Genomic DNA, 13,439 nt, shown 5'->3' with positions numbered 1-13,439 from the left:
CTCTCTCTTTCCTTCCTTCCTTTCTTCCTCCCTTTCTTCCTTCTGGGATTACTGGATCATATGGTAGTTCTATTTTTAATTTTTGAAGAACTTCCATACTATTTTCCATAATGGCTGTACCAATTTACATAGAAAGTGCTTCTTGATTCCCAACTAAATTAGATTAAGATATGAGTACTCCACCCTTCTCCCCATATCCTTCTCATTTCCTGACATATGGAATTTGTTTTTAGGCTGTCAAGGTTGATCATATTATATTTTTTTCTACAGCCATATTTAAGTCTTCTGTATTCCATTAGGCTGGTTCGCAGGTTGGGAACTAACGAACTTATGTTAATGTAAACTAAAAGTATTAACAAATTAATGAATTCTTTCTATAAATATGGAGGCAGGCACTGAGCTAGAATTATACTATGGGTCCAATGTCATGAAGCATGGGCTGTGCCCTCAATTAAATGGATTCCATTCATTATACTTTGACGGTGTTCCGATACCATGGCACCCTTTGATGGGACTCATTGAAGGGCAGGCTTCACTTTTGTGTGAGCAGAAAGAGGAGTCTGGCTAGGAAGCTGTCAAATGTCAAAAGCTGGGGGGTGGCTACCCAGGGGTCTAGAAGCCCTAATTCTCAGAAAGAATGTCAACCTCTGTAGAGAAGGGAGCTCATATTTTTGTCCAGGGTTTGGCTGCCAAGGCTCCAAACTCAGAGATGGGTGAGGAGAGTGTAGGATTTGAATTTTCTCCTTTGCAACGCCCCCCTCTCCTTTTACCCCTCCCCATCGCTCTGGAATATGGCTTCCCTGATTTGATTTTCTTTACATCTTCAGAAAGCGTGTTGGAATCTCACCTTCACTGTCTCCTTCAATTATCTTGACTGTTATGAGTTTATTCCCTTTTTAATTTTACTGAGGTCTCTGGAAGGAGAAAACCAGGGTCATATGAGTATTTTATTTCTTTCCTGGTTATAAAATTGCTCAGGTTTATTATGAAGAAAAGTTCAAACAGTCAAGAAAAATATAAAAAGGACAGGAAAACTCCATAAACTCCTGCAACGTGGAGACAACCATTGTTAACATCTTGATGGAAATCCTTCCTGAATCCACCAGCCTTTCCACTCTGTGTGGAATTTCCAGGGGGACTTTGCCTGTACTTTTCTCTCTGAGTCTTCACTCCTTGGAGGATCCATGAAGCCAAAGGGGAATACTCATCACATTTTCAGAAGCAGCCTCGATTTTTTAAACCCCAAAGTGTTCCTCCTTCTCTACCTTTCCTGCTTCTGACTTTTCAACTTACGGTAGAGACATCGCAGTCCCTAAGCATCTGAATCCCTTTGCAGAGAGGAACCTTTTGGAACAGACTCTTCTGGATTCTTCTTTCTCTGGTTAGAGTGTGACAAATGAAAAAATCAGATGTATTGGTTGATGAAATTCACATTACACTCATGAATATTCTTATGATTTAAAAAAACCCACATTACCCATTAGTCTCCTTTTCCTGGTGAATAGGCCTTCTCTCTGAATGTACAGGTTCTGGGGTAGAATGGAGAAGACATGGGCAGATTGTCAAGATTAATGAAACTGAGAGAGGAGTACCCAGGGGTAGCTATCCTCCACACCCTTCTTCCGTTTAGGAACAAACCCTTTTTTTCCTATTTTGCTAGAGCTGTGTTTGTTTGCTTGCTTGCTTTGGACACGAATTAGAAAAGGGACAAGTTTGATTTGTCTCCAATTGATGGCTGCACCAGCCAGCGTCAGCAGGAACTGACTTTGCCTTTTGCTGTGTGGGTGACCCACAGGGTCAGAGACGAGAGGAGTCTCCAGGGTGTGGGCCTGGCAGACCCAATTACTCTGTTCTGCACACGAGGAGGCCATGCAGGCACCCACGTGAAGGCATCAGATGGCTCCACACTTCTCTGGGCCATCAGTCAACTCCCTGAGCCTGGGCTTCGCTTCTTGGCCCAAGTTCCTGGCAGAGAAAAGGCCACAGAGTGGAGACAGCCTCAGCCTCTCAGTCACAGACAGGCTTAAAGGAACAAAACCATCGCAGCCCCTCTATGAGGAGGCCTTTGGAACGTTCCTCAACTTTTTATTCTTTTCTTCTTCACCCCCACGTGAGAAATTTTAGACAAATTCTGCTGCCAGGATGCTGAGGCTCTGTGCCCAGCAGTCAGGGGACAGAGAGGGCAGGATTCTGCCCGAGGGTGGCAGCTTGGAAAATGGCACTCTGGGAACCGGCCTCATTCTCTCACAAGCATTTCATGACTATCCCAGGGACCAGGAGCCAGAAATCTCTCACCTCCTTGGATACACAGGGTGTTCTTTGAAATTTTGATCACGTCACATTTTATCTTTTGAGTCCCGGTCCTTGTGGAGATGGGCCATTTTATGGTTAAGAGATAAGCCTGTTCAGAGTTTGTTCTCATAGCCAAAAATATTCTGTAGCTAGAGCCGGGCAATGAACTCTTTTCAACTTTTTTGTGTGTGTATGTGTGTGTTTTTGGCAATGCTTCAGGTGATTGAACTGAGAGATCAAATATGGGAATAGGAGCATAAAAATAAGTCATCTTGTCAAGCCCTCCACACCCGGGGAATAAACAGAAATAAAACAAGGACTTCTGGAGAACAGCCACTTGTCCTTCTAAACTCACCCTCCCCCACCTCACCCCCCCCACACACACACACACACTTATTCAGTGTAGGCTTCTTGGACCCTGCAAGGCAGAATTGAACTTGCTGGTCTTTGGGCTAATAATGTATATCTTATTGTACTATTTTGCAATTATTTGTTTATATTATTCTTCCTTATTAAAATTCGAGCCCCTTCAGGGTAGGGATTCTTATCTATCTTTGTATATCTCTATCAGTGAGTACAGTGCCTTATACATATAAGCTATAAAGAAGTATATTAATGAACACATAACTGAATGAATGAATGAATGAATGAATGAGTGGCATGTGGGTCATAGACTTCCTTTCCCAGTTCACATATCTGAAGAAGGTGTTGCCCCCTTGAAGCATGTTTTTCAGGCCATGAATAGTAACAAAAATAACAACTACAATTTATTGAGCACTTACTAAGTGCCAGGAACCATACTAAGCACTTTATGCACACTATCTCATTTAATTTGGACCTGCACCCTAAGTTTGTATATATTGTTATATGATCTCACAGTGTCTTGTACTTCCTCACTGAGCTACCCAGGCTTATAAATAACTAGAGGCCTGGTGCATGGATTGGTGCACCGGTAGGGTCCCTCGGCCTGGCCTGTGGGGATCAGGCCAAAACCAGCTCTCTGACATCCCCTGAGGGGTCCTGGATTGTGAGAGGGTGGTTCTCAGGTGATACACCCTCAAATCAGGTTCCCTCCTCTCTGGTTCCAGGTGTGTCACCTGAGAACCACAGCTTCCAAGTCACCACAGCTTAGAAGCTCCTGCATTGAACATCTGTCCCCTGGTTGTCATTATGCATCATAGCTATCGATCGGATGGTTGCACAGTCGGACGGTTGCTTAGGCTTTTATATATATAGACTAGAGGCCCAATGCACAAATTTGTGCCGGGGTGAGGTCCAGCTGGCCCGCCCCAATCGGGGCTGATCAGGCTGGGCTGGCCGGGGAGAGGGGTTGCAGGCAGTTGGCTGGCTGGCCCCGCTCCCTGGTCAAACTCCTGGTTGAGGGGACAATTTGCATATTAGCCTTTTTTTTTTATATATAGGATTGTTTATTCTCTGTCTTTCCTCAGAATGAAAACCCCTGAGGGAAGACACCTTATCTTTTTTTATACAATGTTGAACCCTCCAGCATGTAGTCCATATTACATATACCATGTAATATACACTGAATTAATTTTTCTTACTTTAATGAATTCTTGCAAATCCCAGTTAGTTATATTGCAAGTGTTTTCTAGTATAATTATTGCAGTCCTCAGTGTCTTGTTCTTTTCTGTTCCTCAGACAGAACATAAAGGAAACTTACAAATTCTCCTTGTTGTAGCTGAAAACACTGGTGACCTCATTGTCACCAATAGGTTGCTCTGTATTTGAACCTTGGAAAAGACTCTTCCCCTCTCCCTGATTGTTCATCCTTTTGGTTGCTGTCGACACACCTGTGCTCTGTCTGCACCAACATGATGTCGCTTCCAGCATTGCCACTGTTGCTTTGGGATCTCAGGTACCAAAGGAAATAGAATGAAGTAGGCACAGCAAGTGATAAGACATTGCGGGGCAGGGTTCAGTGCAGAAAGTGCAAACGTCTGAGATAGTGAGCCCACCACTCCCAGATGTGTGCCCAGTTTTGAAAGCTTAAAAACCCACTTCCCTAGAAAGAGTAGCATGGGTACTCAGATGTACCAATCAGAGGAGGTTTCCCTTTGCCCCAGTTAGATTCCATCCCCAGCCCATTTTCCCACTGATTGACACACCCAACATTTCCATCCTAATGGGACTCTCTGCATTGTGTCTAGAGGTTTGTTTGTTCTGCTCCTTGCTATCATCAGACATCCCAAATTTTCCTTCCATTTTCAAGTGCAGCCACCTCCTTGGCTATTCTCATGACTATTCCCATGGCCAAGAAAGAGTTGCATAATTTCTGCAAAGTGGGCTAAGAATATTCCCACTATACCAGGGAGCTGATCCAAGTTTCTGAAAATGGTATGTCCATGGATACTGTTCTCCCTTTCACCTTCAAGAATTCCAGAAATGCAGATTACCTCCACAGATCCTGACAGCCTGCCAACTTCTGGACTAGGATCTAAACATTTCAGAAATAAGTCTGTTGAGAGTAGCAGGGGTGTGCTTTCTATGGGGACTGGCAGTGTTTGGTATCCTATTATTGTTGCTGGGGCCACGCAGAGGAACAGTGAAAGCTCACAGTTTCCATTATAATAATAAACTGCAGATGCCTATTTAAAGCACCCAGACATTTATTTCAAAGCTAGGGAGGCAGCTGGGACAGTGGAACCAAACTCAAGCAGGAACTGGGAGTCTTGGTCATTCACTGTATCCTTGGGCTGAGTTTTCTTATCGGTAACAAGAGGGGGTTGATAGGATGTTAGCCAAGGCAATGGTGGTAATCTTTTTATAATATGTAAATGTATCAAATCAACATGCAGTGCACCTTAAACTTAACACAGATTTTATCAAGTATATCTCAATAAAACTGGGAGGCGGAGGGATGAGGGAGTTGACTAGTTGTCTGAAGATCTTTTATCTCTCCAGAGAAAATCACTTCAATTTTTAGGCAAGATACCCGCTTGTGGCCTGCCTCTCTTCCACCCAGTCTCTCAGAAGACAGGACTCCTTTTCTGAGCCACAACTGTGGAAAGGGCCTTCTTCACCAGTTCTCAGTGTTGCTGAAACGACTCTTGTCTATTCTGAGTCAATATACAGCTTTATGTCAATGTAGGATGACAGCTCTAAAAGGAAAATAAAGCAGGTGTTTCAAGAGATCATCTTTGCTATTTATACAAGATTTTCTGTGCCTCTTTTTTCCTTAATTATAAAAGAAACTCATTCTCTTGTATCAAATTTGGAAAACTATGATAAGTTTACTGAAAAACAAAATCATTCTTAATCCTGTAATTTTACCCCTCCCATTGGGAAACTCTTATTAGCATTTTAGTGCATTCTCCACTTTCTATGCTTTTTTTTTTTTAATTTTGAGGTCATGCTATTTATATTGTTTTCTCCATCCTTTTTCCCCACTTAAGATTGCATAATAAACATTTAGTCATGTCATTGAATTCATTTATGAATAATATTTAATGGCTTTATAATATTCTGTGTTGTGGGTATTGCTCTGAGGTTGACAAGTTAGGTTGTTTTAGTTTTATTCTTTTTTAAAGGAAATGAATGAGTAATGATGAGATGAACATTCATATCTAACATATGTTTGTGAATTTCAGATTTTTCCCTTAAAATACATTTGTAGAAATGAGTTACTAAATTAAAGAGCATAAATATAGTTTTTAAGACTCTTGATAGTATTTTGGTCTTAAGTTTTCAAGAGCATTTTAAGACTTAATATCACATTATTTTCTCTTTAAAAATATTATATCCATTTTAATAATGAGAAAACTGTTTTCTAGCACTTTCCGTGAAGCAACACATGCCCAAACCTCCTCCCAGGAAACATCAGAATCCAGATCGTCATTGGGAGCTGTCAATCAGCTTCAAGATATCTGCCTGACCCTGCCTCTCCAAGCCCCCAGGATACTTATTTTCAAATGTCACTCTGAAGTGTGAGATTATAAAGGGAGCCAGAAAATGGCTCTTGACTGTAAAGAAATAGAAATGAGTGAGTGCAAAAACTCAGATCTCCAATACACAGTACTTGAAACACATTGAAATTTAACAGGACCAGCTATTACTAAGACCAGCTCTGTGACTCGGGGTCCACAGCCTGGCTGCTTACCTCTTTTCTTGTGTAAAGAGAGAAGAGTGAACCAAGTGTGATTCTGTGTTCCTTCCCAGCAGCGTGCAGATTATGAGGCAAAATGTCCTAAAAGTACTTTGAAACAATTTTGAGTTGGAGGTTTTCTTTAAAATGGTGATGGTTAAAAATGACCATCTTGGAGGTGTGAGATGTTGCAGAATTGGGTATAGGTTAAGAGTTAAGGATCAGACAGACTTGGGATTAAGCTTCCCTAATTATTAGCCATGTGTGTCCTTATGCCAATGACTTAAATACTTTGAGCCTTGGTTTCTTCAACTGTAAAAGGGCTGATAACAGAGCCCACGTCATTAGGTGGTTGGAAGATCAGGTAGATGATGCGTGTGAGTGGCACATAGGAAGCACTCAGGGACCATCATTGTAAGAACCTCTAAGTTTATTATGCCAAAATAAGCATTACTCCTAGTGCAGCAGGGGAAACTGGGGTTCAGGCAAGTTGCCCCTTGCCAAAAACTACACAGCCTATTAGCAATGAAATCACAAATCACCTGTGGTTTACTTGCCTCCGCGTACTCCTTCATCACCACACAATTCAGGGAACAGCTGAGGGAAGACAAGGATTTCTAATGGAAATTTAGGTCGAGTAGTCATGTTTTTCTAAGCACAGTCCAAAGCCAATTGCCAATGTTATGTGTTTGCAATCAGATTTTATCCAAGCAAGATGGGAAAGTCATGATTGGATACCTCTGTCTAATACAGATACCTCTGTCTAAAAACTTCTGCCTAAGGTTCAAAATTTCTCTTAGTTTGGCCTCAGTTTACTTTCCCATGTTTCCCTCCTGTCACAGCCCCTCATGTGCCCAGGTTTCAACTAAAATCCATGGCACAGCATTTTCCTACACAGGGATTTAACCATGGCTCTGTTGAAGCCGCAACTCCTTCTAGAGGTCCTTACCCCTGTGCCACCTGGCAGCTTCTCCTCCTCCTTCAAGGCCCATCCAAATGTTAATCCTTCCTGGGCAAAGCCTTCTCCTCTTTCCAGACACACTCTTTGCTCAAGGTCCTGGGTGAGTTACTGAGACACCCCTGTTATTCACCACTTTGCACAGTGTGGCCATGTGATTTAGCTTCAGGACCTGTGGGTACAGGACATCCTCCTCTTCTGGCAATGCCAGCATAACCTGGAGTGGGTCAAATCTTCCCAAAGCTAGGCAAGGTTTTCTTCTCAAGGCCTTGAACACCCAGAGAGTCTGAGTTTGAAGATACATGGTTGTTCTTCAAAAAGGAGAGTGAGAAGGAAAATGTTATCCTTAATTTTTTGTTTTGTTTCATTCAGCAGCAATAAGATATGAATATTTTAAGTGGTTTGTCAAGTCACAAACATTATTTATGCTTTTCTCCCACTGTTAAAAATGGGAATCCATTTTCCCCCTCATTTTTAGAACCTGAATGCCTACAGCAGGCCACATGTTAGTATATGCACAGTAGCTGCTCTGTGGTTCATTGAGTTAGTCACTTACTACTACTGCATGACCATTACTGTGCCAGTCATATGTTATATGCCTAGGAGACACACCTGCCTTTTCATTTGAACTCGGATCCAGCCACAACACTTAGCCTTTTCAACCCCAAAAATTGTCCTTGTATGGGGTCGCAATAGAATATTATGGCCCCACAGAGGTCTCTGCAGGTCCTTGCACCTTCATTCCACACTCTTCACCTCTATTTTCATTTCAATTTAAGGTCCCACCCCCTCTTTTCTGCCTGCCTAAGCTCCACCATGCCTAGACAGACCTCTCTGTCTTCCTGTAGCCTTCTGGCAGGTAGGCTCTCTAAAACACAGTCTCTTCTGTTTTACTCTAGTGGGTTTGTGTTTGCATGTCTTATCTCCTCCGTAAGACTCTACGCTCCTGTACAAGGCAGTTCTCATCTTCTTTTAAACTCTTCAGAGTACTTAGCAGATTGCTAGGTACACAACAGGCACTTAATAAATAATTCATTCTTTGGCACAGACATTCTTCACATTCCAACAGATGAAATGGGATCTTCTAATCTTGCTACTCAATCTGCAACCTGGATGAGCAGTGTTGACTTTTTTTTAAAAGTAAAGAATTGCTTAATACAAACTACTAATACACACACACAAACTACAAAGTGTTAAGAAACTTAAATATCTAAGTCATAGCAAATTGGAGGCAATTTAACAACCAGAATGAACAGGATGCTTGAAGGAGCTGGCAACTGACTAGACTCCCACGGTGAAGAGGGCGCGTCTTTAGAGGTGAAGGGGGGCCAGGTATAATAGCATTTCAAGTTCCCTCTCCTCACTAAGAAGCATGAGAGGCACTCCATTCAAGGGGAGGAGCCTGCTGCTCTTCAGCGGGCCAACACTCTCAAAATCTAGAGGATTGAAAGGAAAAAATTTCCTATTTCTGGATAGGTGTCATCCAAAGCAGGAACAGAGCTTTATGCTTTAACGGTCTTCTTGGTCGTCCTTTCAGAGAAGTTTGTTTTTGTTTGAGGGGTCCATTAGCCTTTGCTTAGTGACTTTCCTGTGGCTCTGTTGAAACTTCCCATAGCCTTTCTGGCAGCTTCAGGTAATGCGGTTGGGGCAGCAAACATTGCCAACATGTGGTGTTGAAACCTGTGATCTCCCATCTGAAGCTTTGTCTGAGGGCCGGACCCCAGCGTTAGCCCATCCTTAGGAGCCACACAGGTGGCTGATTCTCCATTTTCCTTACCACAAAGATCAGAGTAGCCAATCTGGTTAGGATCAAACTCATCCAAGATAGGCCTGGGCATCTTCTGGGAGCTGGGTAGAAATGCAGAACTGACTCAAAATCTGCATTTTAACAAGCTCCCCAGGGGATTTACATGCATGAAAAGCACTGCACTAAATGACACTAATTGCCAAATTCTGGGTCTTTGCTTCCTCACCTGGTCCACTGTTTTTGCTTCTCCTATACCTGGCTCCTCCCACATCCCCCACTCCCTGTGCTTCCCCTCCCTAGTGCATTATTTTAACCCTCTTCCCAATACCCTTAATGCTCTCACTCCTCTAGTCTCCATTTCTGTCTACAGAATACCAACAATTCACTTTCTCCATTTTTTGTTGTTGTGTTTTGAGGTCCTGGCACCTACCATGCTGGGCCTTGTGTTTTGTTGAGCCCATACGTGCCTTCCTCAAACAGCTAAGTGAGAAGAAGTCTTCGGCAAGAAATCTGAACTCAATCTTCTCTTGAATGAGTTATAACTCTTTTTGCCTTTTCTGTTTATCAACTCTCTCTTAACTGAGTGTGGGGTGGCAGTGAATCTGTGCTCTTCATTTATAGATTCAGCTGCTAAAAAGAATGTGAAAACTGAGCAGCCTTCAGTAGTTAAGCCTAAACCTTTAACTCAAAGAAAGGTATGCCTCACTTTAAAACAATCAAACACAGAAAATTATACTTAGAAGGAATGCCAATGTTTGCTTTACATAATTCTTCCATTTTAAAAAAAAATGCTTCAAAAGGTTTTTAAACTACTAACTTTAAAGTGACTTAAAATTACATTTATTCACATCTTGATAAGAGTGCAGGCATCTTGAAATTCAGGGGAGACATCTTCAGTTTGAGTTACTGTATTTTATGTTGAATCCAGGGTGGGGGGAGGGGGAGGAACAGGTTTGGAGCCTGAATTACAAAGCAAATTACCTCTCTTCCCCACCCCATATTTTGTAGCAGGAACTATTGCCGGTAGAAGTGAGTTTCTTGTGGGGTCGCAAGGAAAGCATTCCAGGAGACCCACAAGGGAGGATGAGGTCTGGTGATAAAATGTATTTGTGGCACCAGGTGCAAAATCAACCCCGTTCCCCTGGGTTTCCAATAACTCATCTCTGTCTGTCCTGCCATGGAAAAGTCCAATCTTGCCTTCACCAGGCCTAGGAATAGGGCCAGTGTCCAGACATTGTGGCATTCCAAGGTTAGTCCAGTCCAGCCTTTCTCACTGTCCAGCTAGCTTAGGTTGTTTTCCCAGCTGTGCCTCAGCTGGGGCCCTGCATTTGGAGTCCTTGTGGCTGCCGGGACTTCAGGTGTTGCTAGCCCCACATAGCTGCTATGAAGAGAACATGGGAAGAACCAGGAGAGCACATGTTATGGGGAGGGGGAGAGATAAAGGGCTTTGTTAGCTGGGATTATATTATCTGGGGCTTAGTACGGACTAGGCACTTTTTTACACTAACCAATCAACTTCCCAAGCTTTCTAGGGCTTCTGAAGAGTCCACTCCTTAACCAATCCATTCTTTCCCCAGGCTAGACTGATAGGCCTCTGTGGACCCCATCATGGCTCTTACTGCGCGTGTGCTTACCTCCCCCTTTATCATTCTATCCCTGCCCACAGCGATCTGCAGGGGAACTGATGGGCAGTTCCCTGGGGAGTGTGAGGCTGTAACTTCCTAGGGAAGTAAGCAGGCTTATGTTCCCTAGTTGATCATGCGTAATAATGTCTGGTCCCCTTTGCTTCCTTCCTTTATTAATGTCTAGCTACCTACACTAACAGAACTAAACAGTTAAGTACTGCTGCTGAAGATCACATTACTTCTTGACTCACATTTCCTACCTGAGGCTTCATTTACAATGATAATTTTCTTTAGACTTAAAAACAACAACACGATTGTTCATAAAGCAAAGAGATAGATTGGACAGAGTCTTCCTTAATGCCAAGGGCTAACAATAATTGAGTGGTTCGATTTCTATTCATTTTTCTTAAATCTCTGATTGCATACACAATAATTTTCTTCCCCAATCAATTAGTCTAACAATTCACATCAATATTTTATTTTTAATGGTTGACTACTCATTTCATTAAAAATGTAAGTGCATTAGCTCAATGTAAAATGATTCCAGAGGGATAGCCTTATTTAAATATTCATAACATGAAAATTAATAAATCTGAGCATAGTGTTTGCATTTTTAAAAGGCAGGCTGCTGTCAAATGTATTTGGTCCTAGATGAAATTCACTAAGTTAAAAACCTTGAGCATCATCTTTTAATTGATTCTTCTTTACAATAGAACAATGCAACAGAAATGTTATGAGAACAGTATTACTATCCAATAACTCATCGCTTCTCTCAGCTTCACCCACTTATAACTATCTTCCCTTCCTTTCTGTCTTTCTTGCTACCCTTCACTCCTATCACCTGAATTCTGACCACTAAATCAGCCTGCCTGAAATCAAAGAAGTTGAATGCTGGATGTGCATAATATTTATTTTCATTTTACTCAAGCTCTCTCTTCTCCCCACCCACCCCCAAATAAAGCCAATGAATTATAATAGTGCACAGCAAGCTTTGGAAAAATGGTTTCCATTGGTTTCCTCCCAATTGAAGGACGAGGCATACACTACATGGGGGTAAAGGTGTTTTTTGTATGTTGGTTTATAAGTATGTATAACTTTAGAATCAGCAAACTGGACAAATCTATTGATTAGAAGGTGAAAGAATCCAGACAGAGTAGGGCCTCTCTGATAAGCTATCAAAGCCTGGAGAATACTATTTACATCATTCACAAAAATTAACTTGAAATGAATTAAAGATTTAAATGTAAGACCTGGAAAAATACACCTAATAAAACCCCTAGAGAAAACATAAAGAAAAAGCTCTTTGACATTGGTCATGGCAATGATTTTTTAAATATGATACCAAAAGTACAGGCAACAAAAGCAGAAATAAATAAGTGGGACTATATCAAACTAAAAAGCTTCTGCACAGCAAAGAAAACAAGTAACAAAAAGAAAATATATTGCCAACCATATATTTGATAAGGGACTATTATCTAAACTATATAAGGAACTCATATAACTCAATAGAAAAATCTATCTACACTAATGAAAGAGTAAGATGCAAATTGACCATACCTTCGCAACACTCACCAGCCAATTGGAATGAGTATGCAAATTAACCCAACAAATATGGTGGGTTAATTTGCATATGCAGGTGCCGAGCAACTGGGGGTGGGGTAGGACGCTTGCATCATCGCCATGGCAACAACACAGGCATTCCGCCCCGCCCCAGCCACTCTGGGCCTCTGGGCAGCGTGGAAAGGTGGAAAGGCGGCTCCGGCCTGAGCAAAGGTGGTGCCGGCAGCCAGAGGAAGGAAGGTCCATTCTTGCATGGGTTTTCATGCATTGGGCCTCTAGTCTACACTAATGAAAGAGAAATATGCAAATTTACCTTACCTCCGCGATGCCCACCAGCCAGTCAGGAGTGAGTATGCAAATTAACCCAACAAAGATGGTGGGTTAATTTGTATACACAGGTGCAGAGCGAAGACTGAAGACTGAAGACTAAAGACTGAAGACAACTGAAGGCCTGGGTCCCGGATGCGGGAGGAAAACCGGTGCCGGCAGCCAGAGGAAAGAAGGTCTATTGCACAAATCTTCGTGCAATGGGCCTCTAGTATATATATAAAAGTCTAATATGCAAATTTTCCCCATGGGAGTTCAACCCGGAGACCGGTCGCTTGCTATGACATGTGCTGACCACCAGGTGGCAGCGTGGAACAAATGAAGGCCCCAGCAGGCAGCCAGCAGCTGTAGAAGGGAGGCCCCAGCTGGAAGGCCCTGATCAGCCCAAATTGCCGGCCAGGCCTATGGACCCTACCCGTGCACTAATTTTATGCACTGGGCCTCTAGTAATAGTAATAATAATAATCTGATTTTAAAATGGGCAAAGGACCTAAATAGACATTTTTCTAAAGAAGATATACAAATGTCCAACAGATACATGAAAAGATAGGTGCTCAACAGCACTAATTATCAAAGAAATATAAATCAAAACCTCAGTAAGATATCACCTCATACCTGTCAGGATGGCTACTATAAAAAAAAAAAAAAGAAGAGATGATAAATATTGGCGAAGATGTGAAGGAAAGGAATCCTGATACACTCTTGGTATGAATGTAAACTGGTACAGCCACTATGGAAAACAGTATGGAGGTTCCTCAAAAAATTAAAAATAGAACTATCATATGACCTATCAACCCAACTTCTAGGTATATATCCAAAGGAAATGAA

At 42.1% G+C, this 13,439-nt stretch overlaps 1 pseudogene across 1 annotated transcript; it reads right to left on the bottom strand.

Annotated features, from left to right (window-relative positions):
- Positions 1-8,554: 8,554 nt before the first annotated feature.
- On the bottom strand, positions 8,555-9,171 carry LOC308243466 (securin-like; annotated as a pseudogene). Its single transcript has one exon. The product of its transcript is annotated as a securin-like (transcript).
- Positions 9,172-13,439: the final 4,268 nt, after the last annotated feature.

The sequence above is a fragment of the Plecotus auritus genome (genome assembly GCF_963455305.1).
Source record: "Plecotus auritus genome assembly, chromosome: 3".
NCBI classification, from domain to species: Eukaryota; Metazoa; Chordata; class Mammalia; order Chiroptera; family Vespertilionidae; genus Plecotus; species Plecotus auritus.
The sequence above is the reverse complement of the archived record's forward strand: the minus strand, read 5'-3'. Positions and strand labels throughout refer to the sequence as shown.